Genomic DNA, 23,898 nt, shown 5'->3' with positions numbered 1-23,898 from the left:
AATTATTCTTAGGTTTGGTCTTTTTATTGTGTCCCAGATTTCCTGAATGTTTTGTGATGAGAATTTGTTGGTTTTGCTGTTTTCTTTGATCAGTGTGTTTATTTTCTCTATGGTATTTTCAGTGTCTGACATTCTTCTATCTCTTGTAATCTGTTTTATAGTACTTTTCTCTGTAGTTCCTGTTCGTTTACCCAGATTCTCCATCTCCATCCTTCCCTCGGTTTGTGTTTTTCTTCATTACTTCCATTTCATTCTTCAAGTCTTGAACCGCTTCCCTTACCTGTTTGATTGCTTTTTCTTGTTTCTCTTGGTTTTCTTGGGTATCTTTGAGCGATTTATTCATTTCCTCTACCCTTTTGTTTGTAATCTCTATCTGTTTATGGCAGTTTTTCACCTCCTGTTTAAGTTCTTCTATTATTTTCATATAATTAACTTTTGAGTCGATTTCTTTTAATTCTTCTGGAGTAGGGTGTACAATTATTCTTATTTCGGGATCCCTGGATTCTGGTGATGTCATGTTGCCTTTCAGGTTGTTGTAGGAATTCTTGCATTGGTGCCTTCCCATCTCTTCCTTCAAATGGAGCCAGGAGAGGCCTGGTGTGTTGATCCAGTCTTTGCTGTGACTGACTCTCTGGGTATATCTCTTCAGTGTAGAAGCAGGAACCGTCCCGTCCAGATGGAACTCCTTAGCACCAAAACATGGACGCCTGGTAGTCCAATGACCCGCGGACAAAAGGGGGAACTTGGGGGGCAGGGTGGGGTCCAGGAAAGCACTTTATTTTTTTTTATTTTTTATTTTTTTTTAATCCAAAGAGCTTCATCAAAGATTGTTAATGGCTCAAGCAGAACAAACATTTTTGCCAGCTGGCACTTTTTGGGCCTCCTACCCCAAGTCATGGTCTCTGGTTTCTGATTCCTAGGGTGACCTTGAATTTTTAATCCTCTTGACTCCATCAAGTGCTGGATTGTAGCTATCTGAGGGAATAAAAAGATCCTGGTCACCTCCATTCTGATGCTGCAGCAATGCTGAGCACCCAGTGTCCAAGTATGGCTTTGTGACTCGAAGTGCTGCCAGCCTCCTGTGGGTCATTTTGTTCAGGTTCATTCCAAACAGCCACAGGACTCGAAGTTTGCACCCTGGATGCCTTAGACTCTTACACAGAAGCTGGACCCCTGTGTCCCCTAGAGCATAGTTGGTCAAATAAAGCTCCATCAAGGTCTGGCTGGTACCCAGGATGAAAGAGAGGTCCTCACAGGCTTTCGATGTGAGGCCACAGCTGTCTAGCCACAGCTTCTGGAGTCTGCAGGCTGGATGCCACAGTCCTTCTCCCAGCAGCTGCAGGTCCCTGTCTCCCAAGTCATTGAAGCTCAGGTCCAGCTCTCTGAGGCAAGTGTTGACCTGGAACACACAGGCAATCCTTGTGCATGAGCTTTTATGGCTGTGTTTGTATATCTGTAGTCAACTTGGTTTTTTGTTTGTTTGTTTATTGAAACAAGGTGTCTCTATCAGAGCCTTAACTGGCCAGAACTTGTTGTGAACACCATGAGGGCCTTTAGCTTGTAAGAGATCCCATCTGCTTCTTCTTCCCAAGTGCTGAGATTTAAGGTGTGTGCCAGTACGTCCAGTTTTTTTCCCCCTTTTTTTGTGAAGAAACTTTCACTGTGTAGTCTGGACACTTGGAATTTGCAATCTTTTGAGCCTTTTAACTGCTAGGGTTTCAAGACAAGTTTTTTTCCAGGCTTCCCTGGAACTCCCTCTGGAGAATGGGCTGGTCTTGAACAGAGATCTGCCTGCCTCTGCTTCCTGAATGTTGGGCTCAAAAGTATGTGCCAGCACTGGTGGTACTTTTCTTTTTTTTTCTTTTCCTTTTTCTTTTTTAAAATTATTATATATACAGTGTTCTGCCCAGAAAAGGGCACCAGATCTCATTACAGGTGGTTGTGAGCCACCATGTGATTGCTGAGAATTGAACTCAGGACCTCTGGAAGCGCAGGCAGTGCTCTTAACCTCTGAGCCATCTCTCCAGCCCCGTGGTGGTACTTTTCTTATGAGCGTGTCCATTTGTTTAAATACAATTTCAGCTGCCGGGCGGTGGTGGCTCACGCCTTTAATCCCAGCACTCGGGAGGCAGAGGCAGGCGGATCTCTGTGAGTTCGAGACCAGCCTGGTCTACAAGAGCTAGTTCCACACAGTTTCAGCATTTTTTTTTAATTTTTTATTTTTTTGGTTTTCGAGACAGGGTTTCTCTGTATGTAGCTTTGGAACCTGTTCCTGGAACTAGCTCTTGTAGACCAGACTGGCCTTGAATTCACAGACATCTGCTTGCCTGTGCCTCCCAAGTGCTGGGATTGAAGGAGTGTACCACCACCACCCGGCCATAATTTCTGCTTCTTGATGTGTATTTTGTTGATGTGGTTTTACTGATTGAAGTTTTAAAACTGAGTGAGCCATATAACATTGGGGAAAAACCTCAGGTAATCATGAGGTATTATAATTTTTATGTCTTACTTACTTAAGCTTGGCAAATTCCTTTTGTGAGGTTACTCTTTGGGAACCAAAGCTTATATTAACTACATTACTATGCTTCCTACAACAGATTTTTATTTTTCTTTAACCCATTCATTATCTTAAGTACATATCATCTCTTATTTATGTTATAAGTTTTTGTATTTTGTGTAGTTACAAATTACCCAACTGGTTCTTTAGTTCTTCCCTGCTTTTAAAGACTCCATCTAGTGGTTTGTTTTGAAATGGAAGCGGTGAGCCACTGTGGTGGTTCATTGGTGTGTTCGTGCTTAGTCCACTAGGTGGCAACAGGACCTAAGTGAAGAATGCAGAGGGAAGCCCCCTAAGAAAAATAGAAGACAATGCTACTTGGAAAGAAACAGAAAAACAATGATTTCTGAAAAGTAATGCAGCTAGCTTTAAAATTTGAGAGGTATAACATTAGTTTGTTGTAAGAACATACATGAAAACTAGTTAAAAGTTCACATTCTTGGGCTTGGAGGTTCAGAGGTTAAGGCACTGGCTGTTCTTCTGGAGAACCCGGCTTCAATTTTTAGCACCCACATAACAGTTCACAGTTGTCTGTAACTTCAGTTCTAGGGGATCACCCACACACAGACATATAGATAGGCAAAACACCAATGCACATAATATGTATACATTCTTTGTGTTGTTATTTTTCTTTTCTAGTCTTTTGGACTTGGCATTCTGGCTTATTTTTAGTGGCCTCAGCTGTAGTAGTTAGGGTCAGATGCAGCATTGTGTTCCTAGGACCTGTTGGAGTTCCATATGCTGACAAAGTCTGAGGTTATCTTCATATTCTTGCCCTGCTTGAGATTGATTCTTGGGTTGGTCTAGACACAGAAAAAGGTGCTAGTGACTTTTGTCAGTTAGTGCTTTGGGGAGGTAGAAACTAAAAATGACTCAGTGTTTTTCAACTGTTGTATCCTGTAATTGAGAATGACCCCACAACCCCAGAGCAGTTTTATCATTCTTCATTCCTGTGGAGTTTCTCCAGTATATTCTTTATCTAATTTATATTTTAGCCATGTAGGTGCTATGGCAGTTGGGTATAATTCCTGAAAATATGTTTGACCAGCTATAGTTAGCAAATATTTTTTCACCAAAGAAGTTACTGTCACAAAACCAAACCTGACAAATGAAGACGGGTGTATACGTGAAAACCACTGAGGTTGGTTAAGATCAACATGAATTCCTTTTATTTGGGATTGCTAGCAGGCTGCAAACTAGCATCCTTTTTGCTGTGGCAGGGGAGGGAGGCACTAAGTTTGAAGTACTGCTTGTTAAAAATGATGATCTTATGTGCAGAGTGGTAGAAGGTATATTCAGCATTTATTTAAGATACCAGGTTTATTTCCATTGTCATGGAATTTACAAAGAAAAGCATAGCAATTTTGGTGACAACTCTGCTAGCCTGGGGTTATCATTCTGTTGTGATAGCAAAGGATCTTTACTGTGAAGGTTTTGATGTGGGCACCTTTATCAGCTCTTCAGTACCCTGAGTTGACAAGATGATGCGGGTGATGGGGCTGTGTCAGAACAACAGGAAAACAGTATGAGACAATACCAGGGATCTGTGGGAGAGCCCAAGCAAAACAGAAATCTGGACTTGTTCCATGTATTCCAAGCACAGTTTCAACAGCAGAGTAAAAAGACTTTAGCCCAATATTTTGGACAAGTGAATCCATATCTGACCCGTCTTTGAATGAATGAGTAGTAAGCTGTGCAGATAAAAGGAGGCTGAGTGAGTTCTTCTAGAAATCAGTCTCTATAACATAAGGGAGAGCCCTGAGATATGAGGAACTTGTCATCGAGGCAGAGACTTCATAGATTTAATTCAGAAAATGTGAAAACAAAGCTCACCAACTTAAATCATCATCATCATTTGGGTAGGGTTTTGGGTAGTTCAGAATAGCCAAAAATTCACATTCCTCTACCTCATCCCCATGATTTGTTATTTTAAATGTTTAAATATTCACCAGATAGTAGATAATTGATCCCAGCACTGGGAGGCAGAGGCAGGCAGATCTTGGTGAGTTGAAGGCCAGCCTGTTCTAAAATCAAGTTTCAGGACAGCCAGAGCTGTTACAGAGAAAAACCCTATCTTGAGAAACAAAACAAAACAGTCACTATCCAGCAACAACAATTATAAAATATACAAAGAGACAAGCCTGACCTGTCAGATGTGAGAGGGAAAACCATTTAGTAGAAACTGTCTCAAGGAATTCAAGTGTTGGATCTGCCACACACAGACACCAGTTGCTGTAGACATTTCTTTTCTTTCTGGGTTTTGAGACAGAGTCTTCTTGTGTAGCCTAGACTCGTCTTGAACTTGAGGTCATCCTGCCTGAATTTTTTAGTTATGTTCTGGGAATGCAGGACATATTTCAGCCATTCGAAGCTTAAGAATTTTTCTTTCATCAATGCTTACACATTTTTGGCATGCTGCTTTTAGATATTTCAAAGGAAGGAAACCATGTTTAAAGAATTACAAGAAGGGGCTGGAAAGATGGCTCAGTGGTTAAGAGCACTGCCTGCTCTTTTGAAGGTCCTGAGTTCAAATCCCAGCAACCACATGGTGGCTCACAATCATCTGTAATGAGGTCTGGTGCCCTCTTCTGGTCTGAAGGCATACACACAGACAGAATGTTGTATACATAATAAATAAATGAGTATTTAAAAAAAAGAATATGTTCAACTAAAAAAAAGAATTAGAAGAAAATATGAAGACAATGACTTAATGCAAATAATTTTTATAGCCAGATATTAGGAATAAACTCGGTATAGACAGTACACTTTGTTTTGGGAGCTGTGGGCTGTGTTCCTGCCATCCAGCTCCTGGCCGCCTGGCTAGCTTATGCCCCAAATAACAACACACAAACTGTATTCTTTTAAACACTGCTTTGCCCGTCAGCTCTAGCTTCTTATGGGCTAATCCTCACATCTTGATTAACCCATTTCTAATCATCTGTATACCACCACAAAGTGATGCCTTACCTGGAAAGATTGAGCATGTCTGACCTGGTGGCTGGCTCTATGACGGCTGAGTCACTTCCCTTCTTCCCAGGGGTAGAGCATGAGACTCTTAATCTCAGGGTCGTGGGTTCGAGCCCCATTTTGGGCGCCAGATGAAGGCATAAATCACAAACAATCCCACACCAGTTTGGAATTATGATTAATAGAATGGTTATTTATTTAAAGGGGAAAACTTACAGATCACCGTCCCAGACAACAGCCCTCTGCACAATCAGGAAAGGAGTCTAGTCGCCGGAAGGGGAGCTGGAAGCCAGAGAGTGAGCAGAGGGAAGTGGCTGCTTTTTTAAAGGGAGAGAGACCACGCCTCAATGGGCTGGTATCTCAGCAGTTATTGACTGGAGGAGCAGAAGGAGCTCCCGCAACAGCACTTGAAATGAAAAATTAGGCAGGAAGGACCAGTAGAAGCTTGGAAGTGATAGAAGGAAAAAATGGTGAACTGGGAGATAGATCAATGTGTGTCTTACTTAATATGCAAAACAGAAAGAGGGAAAAGGAAAATGAACAAATTTGAGGAGTTATAGGGTAGCATCAAGTAGGTCCTTAATGAGAATCAGGAAGTAAGGAGTGAGAAAAAGGGATAGAAAATCCTGATGATAAACATTGTATAGCTTAATATGAACTATAAATATAAACAATCGCTATATCCAGGATACCTAATTAAACACTCAGTTTAATATATAAGCATATATCAGTGCCAAATTTGGAAAACAGGGATAGAGAGAAAATTTGAAAAGTAACAAGAAAAAAAAAAGCAAAGATAAGATTTATGGTTGAGTTTTAATTTAGCAATAATGGGTGGCTGAAGTTAGTGGGATAAAAATGTTCAGTGTGTGGAAAAACAATTTCTACCCAAGATTTATCTATCCTGAAAAGCTATTTAAAAATAAGTCCAATGTCATTCTCACTTATAAAAACATTTTTCTAGAGGATCTTATTTAAATACCATACGAAGGATTTAGGGTAAATGAACCACCACCGCCCGGCTCTTATTTATTTATTTGAAATTAATTGAGCTCTACATTTTTCTCTGCTCCCCTCCCTGCCTCTCCACTCTCCCCTTCTACCCTCCCCTAAGGTCCCCATGCTCACAATTTACTTAGGAGATCTTGTCTTCTTATACTTTCTACTTCCCATGTAGATTATATCTATTAAGTCTCTCTTAGTGTCCTCATTGTTGTCTAAGTTATCTGGGATTGTGGTTTGTAGGCTGGCTTTCTTTGCTTTATGTTAAAAAACCACCTATGAGTGAGTACATGTGATAATTGTCTTTCTGTGCCTGGGTTACCTCACTCAAAATAATGTTTTCTAGTTTCATCCATTTTCCTGCAAAATTCAAGCTGTCGTTATTCAAGCAGGAATTTTTAAGGACTGGCCTACCTTGCTTGGCAAAGTTTGGCAGTCACTGTCTTGTGTCCTGCTTGCCTCATTTGGATAGCATAATGTCAGCAGTTGAGGCAAGGGCAAATTCTTGCCATAAAGAAGGCAAACTCCATATGGAGGTTCTTTGATGCCCATCATTCATAATAATAGCTTTTTTTAAAAAAATATTTATTATATTATGTGTATAGTATTCCTTCCACGTGTGCCTGCAAGCCAGAAGGGGGCGCCAGTTCTCATTATAGATGGCTGTAAGCCACCATGTGGTTGCTGGGAATTGAACTCAGGACCTCTGGAAGAGCAGTCAGTGCTCTTAACCTCTGAGCCATCTCTCCAGCCCCAATAATAGCTTTTAAGGACTAGAATTTTACATTTTTAAATGAGCTGCATAGGTACAATACCTTAAACAAAAGTAGAAGCATAAATAATATAAAAAACCTTTAAATTTGTATCAATATATAAAAATCCATTCTGATGTAAAATATTTGACACTACTGGTTGTTGAAAAGAAAACTCAACAATTGACCCTCTATCTCATCATTTCTATATTATATCCCACTTTTTTGCCTTCAGAAAGAGATCCCCGAAACTAATCTATTTTGTTCAACTTTTCCCTGCTTATGACCAACAACTACTTGTAACTAACCCTCTGAAATGATTATAAATATCCATTATCCTTTGCGCAACCCAAACCTGCCCGCCCCTCTTCTTGGGAATGTGACCATTAAGTTCCCTGGGCTGCTTCCTGTTGTCTTTAGGGGATATGAGGGTACTCCTCATCCTGGTTCCTCTCTGTCTCAACTCTGCCACCTTCTTCCCAACATTTTCTCTCTGCCTGGAAATCCCACCTATCTTTCCTGTGTAGCTATTGACCATTTAGATTTTTATTACACACGTCACAGATGTACAAATATCCCACAACAGTGGAGGTCAGCCGACGACTTGCAGAAGCTGGTTTGCTCAATCACTTGGGTTCTATGAGTTAGTTGAACATAGGCCATCAGGTGTAAGTACCAAGTTCTTTTCCTGCCAGATGAAAGCTTTTTATTTGTATCTCAAGTTGTTAGGTGGCACAACCTGAATTTTAGCCTTCTTCATTCATGTTTTGTGAAGACATAAACACACTTATACCTACTTCTTTAACACTCAAGATAAACTGGTATGTTTTGTAGTGAGCTCTTCCACAGCAATACCTTTTTGCCCCGTGAAGAGAGGTGCAAGACAACAGGCAGTAGTTGGGAAGTGGGCAGCATGAAATGTCTCCGCAGGGGATTGGTAGCTGAGACGTCACCAACTGGGTTTATTACAATACACAATTAAGGCCTCATCTCTGATCTACAGTAAATACTGAGGAGTGTGTATTTTTTTTTTTTTTCGAGACAGGGTTTCTCTGTGGCTTTGGAGCCTGTCCTGGAACTAGCTCTGTAGACCAGGCTGGTCTCGAACTCACAGAGATCCGCCTGCCTCTGCCTCCCGAGTGCTGGGATTAAAGGCGTGTGCCACCATCGCCCGGCTTAGGAGTGTGTATTTTTAACGCAACACTAGATGATTGTATATGCAGCCAGGTTTGGGAAACACTATCTTTGAACCTCATGTTTTCCATCTTTCCCTGCTTTTTTGTTATTAAATTAAAAAAATTTTTTATTTACCTATTTATTTTGATTTTTCAAGGCAGGGTTTCTCTGTAGCTTTGGAGCCTATCCTGGAACTAGCTCTTATAAACCAGGCTGGCCTTGACTCACAGAGATCCACCTGCCTCTTTCTTTTGTCTTTTTGATTCTTGTTTAGTACAACTATATTCTCTTTTTTTCGTCTTGTACATGAGAAGAAAGTTTGAGGGGGCTGGAGAGATGGCTCAGAGGTTAAGAGCATTGCCTGCTCTTTTAAAGGTCCTGAGTTCAATTCCCAGCAACCACATGGTTGGTGGTTCACAGCCATCTGTAATGAGGTCTGGTGCCCTTTTCTGGCCTGCAGGCATTCATACATACAGACAGAATATTGTATACATAATAAATAAATATTTAAAAAAAAAGAAGAAAGTTTGGAAAACTAAATTAACAAGACTTTCTCTCTTACACTTAAGTTGTATGACAATTAATTTATAACTAAAGCTTATGTTTTTTTTTTAATTATAATACATGCTTCACGAATTTGCGTGTTATCCTTGCTCAGGGGCCATGCCAATCTTCTCTGTATCGTTCCAATTTTAGTACATGTGCTGCCAACGCGAGCACTAGAGCTTATGTTTTAATTCATTAGCAGGAAAGATTTGGTGACTCATTTTTATTATAGAATTTGGATGCCCAGCAGTGGTGGCTCACACCTTTGATCCCAGCAGTCGGGAGGCAAATGCAGGCAGATCTCTGTGAGTTTGAAACCAGCCTGTGCTACAAGAGCTAATTCCAGGACAGGTTCCAAAGCTACAGAGAAACCCTGTCTCGAAAAACCGGAAAAAAAAAAAAAAAAAAAAAAGAATTTGCAGAGTTGCTATTTCATTTTAGTTTTTGTTATCACAAAATGGGTGTTTTTCATCTTAGTTTTTTTTTTATTATTTTAAGAACATATTTTGTGAAGGTAAGAGTATATGGGCCTCATAGTTTTGGTTGAGAGATTTTTTTTTTTTAAAAAAGTATTTGAATCATAAAAGCCAGAGTATTCATAATAAGACATACAGTCATTCAAAAGAATGAGAAAGAGCTGGGTGGTGATGGCACACGACTTTAATCTTAGCACTCGGGAGGCAGATGCCAGCCTCTTTATAGAGTGAGTTCCAGGACTGCCTCCATAGCTACTGAAAAACTTTGTTTCAAAATACCAAAACAACAACAACAAAATTTAAAAAAGAATGAGAAAAAGTTGATGGGGACGGGGAGGTGGTTCATTAGATGAGTGCTTGTCATGCAGACGTGAAGCCTTGAGTATGCTTCCCAGCACTCTTGTAGAAACCGTGTATGGCAGTGAGGACCACGAAAGTGGAGATAAGAGGCTTCCTGAAACTTGATTGCCTTCTGGTTTTGCCGAATAGCTGTGCCCCAGGTTTGTCAATAAATTTGGAGAGTGATTGAAGAATATATCTAACTCCTGCTTCTGGCTTATACGTGCACTAACATATGCGTGCGCACACACACAGGAACTGCAGTTATTGGTAGAGTGCTTATCTATCATACATAAAGCCTCTGGTTCAATTTCCAGCACCACGTACACCAAGCTTTGTGGTGCACACCTGTAGTGCTAGTATTTGGGCGGGTAAGGCAGGCGAAGCAGAAGTTCAAGGCCACTTTGAGCTACCTAGTGTGGAATAATAAGACCTATTTTTAAAAAAATAGTCAAAATGACATTTGTTTGCTAAAAGTGTGTAACTGGTTGAAAATGTAAGTTGAAGAGCATTGAGCTCAATTTGTTACCATTGAACTTTCCCAAAATTAGTTATGTCTCAGTTGTTTTTTGATTTTAACTTTATTTTATGTGCATTAATGTGAAGGTGTCAGATCCCCTGAAATTGGAGCACAGACAGTAGTGAGCTGCCATGTGGGTGCTGGGAATTGAACTCAAGTCCTCTGGTGAAACAGCAGTCTTCAAGGGTATAAAATTTTAACTTTATGGTCTTAACTGTTTAGGAAATACTATCAAATGGATGTTCTTACGTGGTTTTCACAGAGGGAATGCTTTTAAGATGAATTTAAAATAATGAGAATGTTTCTTTTTAATTTAAAAATTATGAAAGCATTTTTAAGTATGATGTTAAGGCATTATTCATTTTGCCTGTGATAATATAATTTCCTTAAACTTGGTATGTTTGAGAAAAAAACAAAAAGTACTAGGAATAATAGAACTTCCTTCATATTAGAAACAAACCTAAAAAAGCTTTTGGTAGAAGTTTGGAGTCCTACCTGGAACAGTGCTCTGGTGATTGTCTGGGAGTATTTTTGCCTCCTTGTGTTTTTTGGTCCGCAGTTTGCATTCATTCATCAGTGAGTTGATTGACATTCAAACCCACCGACAGCAATGAATGTTGAATGCAGCCATCAGTGTTTCCAGTTGGTGAGATTGCATTGGTCTTCCCCATCTCCAGAGTTGTCTTCTCACAATGGTTCTTTGAAGTCTGTTACATGTTAGTGTCCAGCCAGCTGTATGGTTAAGGACTCATAATTAAGATAACTTTGACTGCAGAGCAAGAACTTGAAGTCAGAAAAGTTATGAAGAGGAAGGTGCTATCTAAGAACTTCACAGGTAGCTCTGATCACATGGGCTGGAGTGTCTGTAAAGCAGAGCTCAGAGACATCGATTCATCTTTTCTTTCAAACTGAGAAGTCTAAGTACCTATTTTCAAGGTAAAGTAACATAGATTATGTTTGTTGTTAGGTAATAGTTTATGTAGTAAGCATTTGCTGTAAGCTAGAAATAGTTCAAATTACTCTTATACATCTTCTCATTAAATCAAAACTGGGAGGGATAGGCTGTCATCTCCCTTTGTAGACTTGAGAAAACAAACTTGGATACTTAGGGTCACACAGCTAGAAATGACCCAAAATTCATTTCTTATCTTTCTGCTTGACATTAGGAAGTATTTAAATAAGCACATAGCTGATAGAAATCAGCAGTAAGTAGCTGGTGCTTTCCTGGGGGCTGTCAAATCCTAACCACTTTTTACAATTGCAGGTACAGTATAGTAAGTTGTATAGACAGTAAACAGTCTTATGCTATTTTTGCTGACTAAATCCTCTCCTTACCCCTAAAGCAAAATCTTGAAAGGATGTGGAAGAAATAGCAATAAAATATTTAATTAGGTTTCATTTTTATACTAAATAAATATTTTTAATACACCCTATTTCTTACCAGAATGGGACATTTCTTGTTTTGGTTTGGTTTTTCAAGACAGGGTTTCTCTGTAGCTTTGGAGCCTGTCCTGGAGCTAGCTCTTGTAGACCAGGCTGGCCACGAACTCACAGAGATCCGCCTGCCTCTGCCCCCCGAATGCTGGGATTAAAGGCGTGCACCACCACTGCCCGGCTAGAATGGCACATTTCTAGAAGACATTTGAGTGCATTTGGTCCTTTGGTGGCACTCCTTATAAGTTGTTAAAATGAAGCCTTTCAGTATCAAAATATTTCAAACGAAATCAATGAACAATGCAAAACATAGAAGCTTTTAAAAAATTTCTAGTTACCTTTAGAGAACAGACCATATTATTATTTCATGTGATGTCTTAGGATCTTTTCTTTGCTTCAGGAAATTTGTTGTCTGTAAGGATCCCAAGGTACAGTCAACGGTTGGTGGTTTTTTTCATTTTTAATCCCAAACTCACCGACAGCGTTGAATGTTCCATGGAGTCCTCTTAAGGCTGGCTTGGTTGCTTGTCTTTGGTCTGCTTTCATGTTCTAAGGACCAGTGAGCAGTGAGTTCACTGCTGTTGGGTCTCTCTTATGGTTTCCAAGGTTTCAAGTTGAGTGTGCTTAAATTGTGACATTAGTTTGCACACAGCAGAAAGGTGATGAGCTACAGGGTTGTGAGATTGCCGATTATACTGCTGACACAAGTGGACATCTGTGCAAGTGGTTTTCAGTGGATTATTGTTCTGAAGATGTCATTTACCAATTTTATAGTAATATTTTAATTATTAAGATACAAGAATCAGAAAGATGGTAACATACATTGGGGGCTGTTGTGTATGTAGTAGGGTTTGTCTCTTTAACTCTAGCCCATGTTTCCCTGAGAAAACCCTGACTTACCCAGAGTTAACATCGCCAGCACTTGAACAGCTGATTTGGTGGTTTTGATGCTCACTGTTGTACTGCTTCTTCCTGCCCACCACAGGACTTGCTCATAACTTGCGTAGAATTTTCACTGGAGAGCTATATCAAAAAAGTAAATTCTTATTTGCCGGTAATAATAGAAAGTAGGTCCAAAGCCATATATATTCCTGAGGAAAAGATGAGAACAAAATTACCGAGCTTAGAATCATGGGCAACTAAATTACCGCAGATGCCTCATGAGCTATTTTTCATACTGAAAGAACAAAATTATATGTATACTCTCGTATACAGAATGGAACTGGACAGATGGCTCAGCAGCCAAGGTCATGTGCTACTCTTGCAGGGAACCCGACTTTGATTGCCAGCAACCACCTTACAACTACCTGTAACTCCCAATTCCTGTTGCATGGGTCTGTTACCTCAATCCTTCATGCACACTTGTACATACCACACATATATACACATAATTAATAAAAAAAAATCTTAAAATGGTTTCAGAGAGTAACTAAAATGCCAGATGTATCTGACTTTTGTTTTGAGTGGTGGTTTTTTGTTTTGTTTTGTTTTGTTTTTTGGTTATTTTTGAGACAGGGTTTCTCTGTAGCTTTGGTGCCTGTCCTGGAACTAGCTCTTGTAGACAAGGCTGGCTCCGAACTCACAAAGATCCGCCTGCCTCTGCCTCCCTAGTGCTGGGATTTTAAAGACGTGTGCTACCACCGTCTGGCTTGAATGGTTATTTTTATTACTTAACCGACTAACTTTCTCTTTCCCTCCCTCCCTCCCTCCCTCTCTTCCTTTCTTCCTCTTTATTCCTCACAAAATCTCACTATGGAGCCCTGTCTGAGAACTTCCTGTCTCTGCCTCCTGAGTGTGGGATTCAATGTGGGTGCCACCACCACCAGCTCAAATTCATTTGTGTGTATGTGTGTATGTATGTATTTTGGGTTTTTCTAGGCAGAGTGTCTCTGTAGCTTTGGAGCCTGTCCTTGAACTCCCTCTATAGATCAGGCTTTGAACTCAGAGGTCCACCTGTGTCTGTTTTCTGAGTGCTGGGATTAAAGACGTACAACACTAACTGCCTGGCCAAATTAATTTTTTAAAGTACCTGAATGGCACTTCTTGTGAGAAAAAAAATTAACCAGTGAGAATTTGGTTCAAATAAAAACTGTTGACATTCTGCATAATTTTATTCCATCTTCCACAGAAACTTACTTGGAGGCTTTGCTGAGTTTCTGTTGTGATGTGTAAGCATAAAGAAATGAAAGGAGGGCAGGAGAGATGGCTCAGAGGTTAAGAGCAATTACTGTTCTCCCAGAGGTTTTGAGCTCAATTACTAGCAACCACATGGTGGCTCACAACCATCCTTATTGAGATCTGGTGCCCTCTTCTGGCAGAATGCTGCATCTATAACAATAAATAAATCTATAAAAACCATTACTTCTGATCAGTTTAAAATAATATAAAGCTTGGTATTGTTTATCAGACACAGGCAAAGATCATTTAAAAGAAATCCAATACAAAGTTTTTAAAATACTACACAGGAAGAAACTTGATTCTCTTCCACTTTTATAAAAGACTTTTTTATTTATTACCTATATAGACTGGCCTCTAACGCAGAGATCTTCTTACCTCTGCCTGTGCTGGGATTAAAGGTGTATACCACTACACCCAACTACATTTCATCTTTATTGTCCGTGTTTCTTCAATTTGCTTTAAGCCTTTAATTTTAGTTTGTTCACATTTAAGGAATACATTGGTTATTTTTCCTATTATTATTGATGTTTACAAAAATATGTATGTGTGTGTCTGTACATGCACATGCACTGCATGTTTGCAGGTACTCATGGAGTTTAAAGAATAAGAAAAAGTATTGCCAGGCAACGGAGATGGTCATGAGCCGCCTGACTTAATTGCTGGGGACCAGATTTTCACCCTCTAAAGGTACAGCGAGCACTGAGTCACCTCCACAGCCTCACATTGGGTCTTTTAAATGAATTTGCCTAAGGGATTTATGTATTGATGGATTCTAAAGAACTTAAAAGTTAAGGGTCACCTTGTCTGACAGCTATATAGCTGAATATTTACTAACTTTGTTTCAATGTTTAATTATTCTTAGTTCAAACTGGTTTTGAGTTTGTAAGAAGTTACCATATCATTATAATTTCACTCACAGTCCCTTTTCCAGAGAGATCTGCAATGCTTAAACACACATTTTCTTTTTTTCTTTTCACAAGGAGCTATAAGTATTTCCAGAGGCTTTCTGGACCTCTTGAAATTGAGAGAAACAGGAAGTATAAACTCGCCAGGTGGTGGTGGTGCGTGCCTTTAATCCTAGTTCTCAGAAGACAGAGGCAGGTGGATTTCTGATTTCAAGGCCAGCCTGGTCTACAGAACTAGCTCTTGAGGACCAGGATGGTCTTGAACTCACAGAGATCCACCTGCCTCTGCCTTCCAAGTGCTGGGATTAAAGGTGTGTGCCACTACAGCCCGATTTTGAATTACATTTTAAAATCAACATAGCTACCCTTTATATGTTATTAAATAAAATCAAATGTTTTGCTTAGGACTTCTTCTAGTTTGCACATTCACATAAAAACTTGTCTGTCTTTAGTCAGAATAGTCTTGTATTCTCATTATATATGGTGTGTGTATATGTGTGTGTGTGTCTTGTGTGTGTGTGAGAGAGAGAGAGAGAGAAAGAGAGAGAGAGAGAGGGAGGATGGGCTATATCTGCCAAAGCAAGTGTGTGAAGGTCAGAGGACAACCCTGTGGAGTTGATTCTTTCCTTCCGGCTTTTTTTTTAAAGATTTATTTATTTTTATTATATATACACAATATTCTGCCTGCATGTATTCCCGTGGGCCAGAAGAGGACACCAGATCTCATTACAGATGGTTATGAACCACCATGTGGTTGCTTGGAATTGAACTCAGGTCCTCTGGAAGAACAGTCAATGCTCTTAACCACTGAGCCATCTCTCCAGCCCAATTTCTAAATTTTAAAATAATTTGTGCCTTTAATCCCAGCACTCAGGAGGCAGAGGCAGGCGGGTCTCTGTGAGTTCGAGACCAAGCCTGGTCTACAGAGCTAGTTCCAGGACAGGCTCCAAAGCCACAGAGAAACCCTGTCTCGAAAAACAAAACAAAACAAAACAAAAAAAAAATCCGCTAGGAAATGTTAATGCACACATTTAGTCCCAGCACTCTGAAGACAGAGGTAGGTGGAGCTATAAGGCCAGCCTTGTCTACAGAGTGAGTTTCAGGACTGCCAGGGTACACAGGAAAACTCTGTCGGGGAAAACAAGCAAAACAAAACAAAAAAGTAGTAAATCCATTACACTGGTAAAGTAAGTGCCCTTTCCTCACAGAGTGTAGAACAGTGAATCCAGAGCCTTGTCCATGGGAGGGAAGTGCTGTGTTATTCATTCAGGTGCTCACTAGCTCTACCTAAGATACATTTAAAAAAAAAAAAAACACACAGTAAAATAGATGTGTTTTTTGGGTCAAAGTTGTATCTCACAGATAAGCACTTGTCTGGTATGGGTGAAGTCTTCATTTGAGCCCACCTCCACCCCCAACAGTACAAGTCACCAAAGAAAAAGGTGTGTGTGTGTGTGTGTGTGTGTGTGTGTGTGTGTGTGTGTGTGTGTACATGTGTACTGTGGTCAGAGGTTAACATTGGGTGTCTTCCTCTAACAAATTTTGCTTTATTTTTTGAGATAGTCTCATTGAACTTGGTTAGACTGGCTGGCCAGCAGTCTTCAGGCTCAGAACTGTCTCTACTTCCTAAGCACTGGGGTTATAGATGTCTTTGTTGTACCTGGGTTATTAGATAGGTGCTAGGTATATAAACTTTATGTATTGTCTTATTAATCATTGTGTAGACCTTTTACTTGATCCTGATTTTCTTTTTTCATTTTCCTTTTTCTTTTTTTTTTTTTTGTGTGTGTGGGGGGGGTGTTTCCAGACAGGGTTTCTCTGTGTAACAGTCCTAGCTGTCCTGGAACTAGCTCTTGTAGACCAAGTGGCCTCAAACTCACAGAGATCCACCTGCCTCTGCCTCCCAAGTGCTGGGATTAAAGTCGTGCGCCACCACCACCAGTCCTGATCATGATTTTCAAACATCATGTATTGGCCAATTAGAACATAGCTGTTAAACAAGTTATACTATATTGGGAAGCAGTGAAGTTCATAGTACAAGATACAAAATTTCAAAGTTTGGACATCCTTAAAAGGTCAAAAAAATTTTTTTTATATAAGGTTATCCCGTTATCCCTGGCTGCTCTAGAACTTGCTCTGTAGACCAGGTTGTTCTCAGACTCACAGAGATCCCTCTGCCTCTGCCTTCTTAGTGATTGGATTAAAGGTGACAGTATTTTCCAAGCACTGTGAACTCTTCCGGCACTGTGTGCATACATGCAAGCAAAGCCCCCACACATAAAATAATTTTTATTTAAAGATCTTTTTGAGCCCTCTTTGAATCCTTGTTTTTGTATACATAAAAAAGCATCACGCCGGGCAGTGGTGTCACACACCTTTAATCCCAGCACTCGGGAGGCAGAGGCAGGCAGATCTTTGTGAATTTGAGGCCAGCCTGGTCTACAAGAGCTAGTTCCAGGACAGGCTCCAAAGCTACAGAGAAACCCTGTCTCAAATAAACAAGCAAACAGTATCACAAAGACATGTATATAAAAACACGTCTATAAGTGATGTGGGAGTGTCATATATCAATCTGTTGATTTCATTGGTTAAGCAATAAAGAAACTGCTTGGCCCTGATAGGTTAAAACATAGGTGGGAGGAGTAAACAGAACAGAATGCTGGGAGGAAGAGGAAGTGAGCTCAGAGAGACGCCGTGCTCCGCTACCCAGTTTATTAGTGATGGGTTGATCGGGATATTAGAATTAGCCTAGAAGAGGCTAGATAGAAATGGGCCAAGCAGTGTTTAAATGAATACAGTTTGTGTGTTGTTATTTCGGGCATAAGCTAGCCAGGCAGCCAGGGTCCTGGGGACGCAGGCCCGCCGCTCCTACTACTACATATAAGTATTTAGTATATAATTGATTATAATATATAACTTATTCTGAAATGTGAATACTTAGTATTAATTTTGTCTCTTTGGAGAGTTGCAATGTGCATATATAAGATGTCTTCCAATTTATAAATTTGAGAAACTAAGGCCTGAGAATTCTCATGTTGGGGCTGGCTGTGGTTTGGAAGTTAAGAGCAATCACTTCATTTGCAGCGGCCAGAGTTTACTTCCTAGCACTCAGGTGAGGTGGTTTACAACCATCCATAACTCTAGTTCCAGGATTTCTATTCTGGTTGGTGTTTTGTCTGGAAAGACCTTTTCTTGAGAAAGTGCCTCTGCCAGAGTGCATATGGGCAAGCCTATAGGCCATTTTCTTGATTGATAATTGATGTTGGAGGTCTAGATTACTGTAAGTGGTCCCACCCTTAGGCAGATGGTCCTCTGTAAGAGCACAGTCTGAAATTTTATACATAAGAAACAAGTCAGTAAGCCACATTCTTCTATGGCTTCTTCTTTAGTTCCTGCCTTCAGATTGCTGCCTCAAGTTCCTGCATTAGCTTCTATCAGTGGACTGTGACCCAGAATATATAAGTTAAATAAACCCTCCCCTCACCTCAAGTTGCTTTTTGTCTTTATTAGAACAATAGAAATGTAACTAGAATAGGATTTGACTCTTGATTCTGATCTCATGGACACCCACAATACTTAAACACACAGGCTCTCTCTCTTTATGGATTAAATCTTTTAAAAAGCATTCTAATGTTAAGTAGTACCTCTGATACCTTAGAGATGGTTCTATGACAAAATGAGGGTATAGGCTAGTCCTGAAAAGTTTATACTGCTGCCTTCATTTTTGTGGTATTAGAGATTAAGCCAGGGCTTTGTGAATCTCAGTTAAGTACTCTGTTGCTGAGTAGTCTGTTTTTTTGTTTTTTTCTGTTTTGATTTTTTGGTTTTTTGAGACAGGCTTTTATCTGTGTAGCTTTGGTGCCTGCCCTGAAACCAGCTCTTGTAAACCAGACCAGACTGGCCTTGAACTCAGAGTTCTGGCTGCCTCTGCTTGCCTAGTGCTGGGATTAAAGGCGCTCACTCCACCACCATCCGACCAAGTTAGTCTGTTATATATAGGATATAATCAGTTTGTAGTTTAAGTTGTCAATCAAAGCATTTATGAGCTATATCAGTATTTCATCATAAAGACAGTAATTCTTAAGTGAAGATTCGTGTTTTCAAAATAAACAGTGATTGAACTGTGCTAGACTGCTAAGACATCCTGGGTTTGATTTCTAGCACTGCAAAACCAAACCAAACAAAAATAAACTATTTTGAAGCAACCGGTTATATAATTGCTGGATTATTTTTATAGACTCTGCAAGATTAAAGAATAATCTTTAGGTAAGTCTAGCCATAAATGTCTCATAGCATCTTAATTGGAAATCTGAGGTCGAGTAGAAACGAAAGAATTATTTTTTCTAAGCCACAAGCACATTAACTTTAAGCACGTCTCTTTTGCGTCTAGGAAGTTCTTAGGACTGAGTACCTTGCCTTTGGGTCTTTCTTAATATTGTATGAATTTTTGTTAGAAGAATCTTTAACAGTCATGGTTAGGAACTGTCCAGGAGTGTTGGCACACACCTTTAATGTCAGCACTTGGGAGGCAGAGGCAGGTGGATCTCTGAATCTGAGGCCAGGCTGGTCTGCAGAATAGCCATGCCTATAGACCCTTTCTCAAAAGAGAGGGAAAAACGAATTATCTTTGTACTGCTCCAGCGATGGAGTTAAGTAGGAGGACTATTTCTCTCGATCACAGCTTAGTGGCTTTGGGTTTACAGGACTTGGAGTGGTAGTTCTAGCACTTAATATTTTTGAGATTGAATCTCCCTGTATTAACTCTGTCTGGCCTCTAGTTTATAATCCTGATTATAAACTGATTGATTCTGGTGTGTTGTGATCACAGACATGCTGCACCACACAAGTTACTCTTTTAGCAACTTGGAAATATTGCTCTATCCTTTAAAATGAACCTGGAATGAAATATTTGCTATAACAGTTAAAATAACTATTTGTAGATTTTTTTATTTTTTTATTTTTATTTTTTGGGTTTTTCGGGACAGGGTTTCTCTGTAGCTTTGGAGCCTGTCCTGAAACTAGCTCTTGTAGACCAGGCTGGCCTCAAATTTATAGAGCTCCTCCTGCCTCTGTGTCCACCCCCTCCCGCTGGGATTAAAGGTGTGCGCCACCACTGCCTGGCTAAGTAACTTCTTTTTATGTGGTAGTGACTGAAGTAGGAAAGGCTCTCTAAACATCTCTAAAGGACACTGCAGTGTTTAGTGTCAGACTAGAAATATTATTTTCCCTAATAAATTATCACTATTTCAAGAGACAGTCGTGTTTGTTTGTTTTTGAGGAAGAATCTTGTGTATTTCAGGATAGCTTCTAGCTTCTAACTTGTGGAGAATGACCTTGAACTTGTGACCCTTAGCTCCTGTGTGCTGGAATTACAGCTCAGTACCAGCATACCTGGTATTATATATATTGTTTTGGAGCAAGCACTCCACCAACTGAGCTACATCTCTGGCCTAATATTTTTGTGTTCCAAGAGGAAACTTTTCTTGGTTTCTCCCAAACTAGTTTCATTGTGACAGTTGAGGACAGTAGGTCAGCCAGCAAATCAAGACCACTGTGTTTGTTCAAAGCCACAGTTAGGAGACACAGATAAAGCTAGTATATACAGTGCTTCCAACTACTCACAGGGTCAGTAAAATACACAAAAATAAAACTATAGAAAAAGAATCAGCCAAGCCCAAGATTAGAGCAAGCTTGCATGTTGCAAAGGGGAGTGGGTGCAGAAGTCCCAGCCTTCCTCAGGGCTGCACATCACATACTGGATTCCTTGCTAGGCATTCATATACTTCTTCCCTAAATCTTTAAAAAGTCCCCATTAAGGTCTTTTAAACTCCATAGAGCTAGTTCTAGCACTTAATATTTTTGAGATTGAATCTCCCTGTATTAACTCTGTCTGGCCTCTAGTTTATAATCCTGATTATAAACTGATTGATTCTGGTGTGCTGCGATCACAGACATGTTGCACCACACAAGTTACTCTTTTAGCAACTTGGAAATATTGCTCTATCTTTTAAAATGAACCTGGAATTAAATATTTGCTATAACAGTTAAAATAACTATTTGTAGATTTTTTTTGTTGTTTATTTTTAAGGCAATAAGTTCTTTCTCTAAACTACATCAGAACCCAAGCTAACTTGGTGTAATAGTGAGCACTTAATGCAGCCACAAAAGCTCGTAGTGTTGAATTTCAATGCTGGCTGTTTGCAAGAAATATCATAACTTGGTATTTCTCCATGTTTACCATACTGCCCCCCCCCCATTTATTTCACTGATGTAAGGGAAACTAAGGGCCATAGATATACTGCTTTCCAAGGTGGTCCTGGTGTGCCTCTGCTGTGCTACCAAACATTTCCTCTGATTAATTCCAAAGTTCTTACTGTTCTGGGTAATTCTCCCAACTAGTAATGCATGGCAGTAGTTTGCACCCTGTATAGTTTTACTTCCTATGTGAACACCCTACTCTTTGCATGAGTATATTCTGGCTATTCTATGTGGTGTATCCCATCCATTTTACTCAGCCTTAGACTCTTCCCAAGAATATGAGTATGCAGCCACACATTCACTTACTGGAAGGAACATAATTTTTCCTAGCTTCTTTCTGAGAAAGAGTGAAGCCAGATAAGCAAAGTCAGATGTTTTGGACTGAGTTGTGCTACTGATAATCAGAATTCTGCATGTTAAGAGTTTTGAAGTGTACTAGGCTTACTCTCTTGCTTAACCATATTTTTATGACCAAAAGATTCTGGAGTTTTACTCTTTTGCTGGACAGAAACTCCAGAAAACACCATATTATTTAAGAGAAATGGTAATGGGCATGCCAAGGGAAGAGTAGTGCTGCTGCTGGGAAATCCTGACTGGGAGCAGGCAGCTGCAGCTCCTAAACCATGCCTGCCTACATTTTAAACAGAACCTTTCATTTCAATGTAAGCTAACCATTTTGGGGTCTCTGGCACACACTGGTATCTTGCACAAAGAGGAAATGCCTCCAAACTGGTATGCAGCACTTACTACATACCCTGTGTGAGGACTACTCAATGTGTAGGTACTGGAGATGAATTAAGATTCTTTTTTGCGAGCTGGGCGATGGTGGCGCACGCCTTTAATCCCAGCACTCGGGAGGCAGAGGCAGGCGGATCTCTGTGAGTTCGAGACCAGCCTGGTCTACAGAGCGAGTTCCAGGACAGGCTCCAAAGCCCCAGAGAAACCCTGTCTCAAAAAAAAAAAAAGATTCTTTTTTTGCCCCCAAGAAGCTATAGTCTGGGGGAAGCACTGCTTCTGAAGCAGATAAATTACAATCCACTAATTGTATTTGCTCATACAGTTTAGTATTTTGTTTACTTTTAAGTAAAGCTGACAGTAGCCAGTCTATAAGATTGATTTCTTGACTTAACATTCATGGGATTTCTTGGCAGTTCTAAAACATGCTAATTTGCTTGAAGTTTTGCCTCTTTACTACCTCTTCAGATTTGTCCAGGACTGACAATTTATGGAGTGTCAGAACTATAAAAAGTAGTTTAATACAGGAAGACCATTCTAAGACAGCTTCCAGAATTGGTCATTCTGGTCTAAGAAATGTTTCCTTTAAGAAAGATGTGACTGTGTACAGGTAGCTTTAGCTGTTTGGTTTGTCAGGCTCCAGTAAGATGATAGTAGGAAACAATGATTACTTTCTACCTGTGGAATGCAAACCTCCTTAAATTTGTACACATTTAGAGCAGAGTTAGAAAGCACATACCATATATATATACCATGACACACTTGTAATTGAGCTTCCAGGTTGTATTAAATTTAAAAGTAGATAATGTTGTCAATTTTTGAGAAGGTTGCATGAGGTGCTGAGAAGAAGGTATATTTTCTGTTTGGATGGAATATTCTGTAGATGTCTGTTAAGTCCATTTGAGTCATAACATCTGTTAGTTCCCTTATTTCTCTGTTCATTCTTTTTCTCACTGACCTGTCCAGTGGATAGAGGGGAGTGTTGAAGTTTCCCACTATTAGTGTGTGGGGTTTAATGTATGATTTAAGTTTTAGAAGTGTTTCTTTTATATATGAGGGTGCCCTTGTATTTGGGGCATAGATGTTCAGTATTGAGATTTCCTCTTGATGGATTTTTCCTGTTACTAATATGAAATGTCTTTCTTTGTCTCTTTTGATTGATTTTAGCTTGAAGTCTATTTTGTTAGATATTAGGATAGCTACACCCACTTGTTTCTTAGGTCCATTTGATTGGAATATTTTTTCCCAACCCTTTACTCTGAGATGATGCCTGCTTGCCTGCCAAAGAAGGCACCATATCTCATTATAGATGATTGTAAAGCCACCATTTGCTTGCTGAGATTTGAACTCAGGACCTCTGAAAGAGCAGCAAGAGCTCCTAACCTCTAAGCTATCTCTTTAGCCCCCAGTGTTTTTTCTATAGCTATTTATATACATATGTAATAAGGTTAATATTATTTATTTTTCTTCAAAAGAAAAAGCTAGAACTGTTGTTAGAGTAAACTTTATAAATCAACTATTTAAAACGTATCTTGATTGAAATAAGACAAATACCATTTAATAATTCATGCATTTTGGTGATTAAAACCAATATCATAACAGAAAACTTAAGAAAAATGCCTAGAGGAAATTTAGAAAAGACTCATTTGCATTTGTTTGGAAGAAAATGTCTTGCTTTCTAATACAGTAAGTACATGCTGCTTTTGTAGGTATATGTATTAAATTGCCACTTTTAATATTTGTCTGATACAAAAATAGTAATAGAAGCCAATGCTTCTTTAGCTGAACTATCTGTCTAATGTCATTAATGGCATACCTGTTGCGGGAGGTCCTTCTGCTCCTCCAGCCTATACCGCTGAGAGACCACGCCCCAATGGCTATAGGCTGGAGGAGCGGAAGGACCTCCCGCAACACATACCCATGTGTCCATCAGAGTAAATGGTAATTAATGGCAACCATTTAGTGAAAATTAGACATTTTTGACCTTTTGCTGCACAAAATTTTAGCATTTAATTTTTTTGTTTTGTTTTGTTTTTTTTAAAATATTTATTAT

General features: G+C 39.6%; 1 protein-coding gene and 1 non-coding gene across 2 annotated transcripts in view; one reads left to right on the top strand and one right to left on the bottom strand.

Moving 5' to 3' along the window:
* The window catches only part of Nr6a1 (nuclear receptor subfamily 6 group A member 1), a 148,543-nt gene that overhangs the window by 46,238 nt on the left and 78,407 nt on the right, over nucleotides 1-23,898 (top strand). The window lies entirely within an intron of this gene.
* LOC113456019 lies at nucleotides 9,068-9,174 on the bottom strand. Its single transcript, XR_003376909.1, has one exon. It is a non-coding gene; the product is annotated as a U6 spliceosomal RNA (small nuclear RNA).

This window comes from Microtus ochrogaster, chromosome 4 (genome assembly GCF_000317375.1).
Source record: "Microtus ochrogaster isolate Prairie Vole_2 chromosome 4, MicOch1.0, whole genome shotgun sequence".
NCBI lineage: Eukaryota > Metazoa > Chordata > Mammalia > Rodentia > Cricetidae > Microtus > Microtus ochrogaster.
This window is presented reverse-complemented; position numbering and strand designations above follow the sequence as displayed.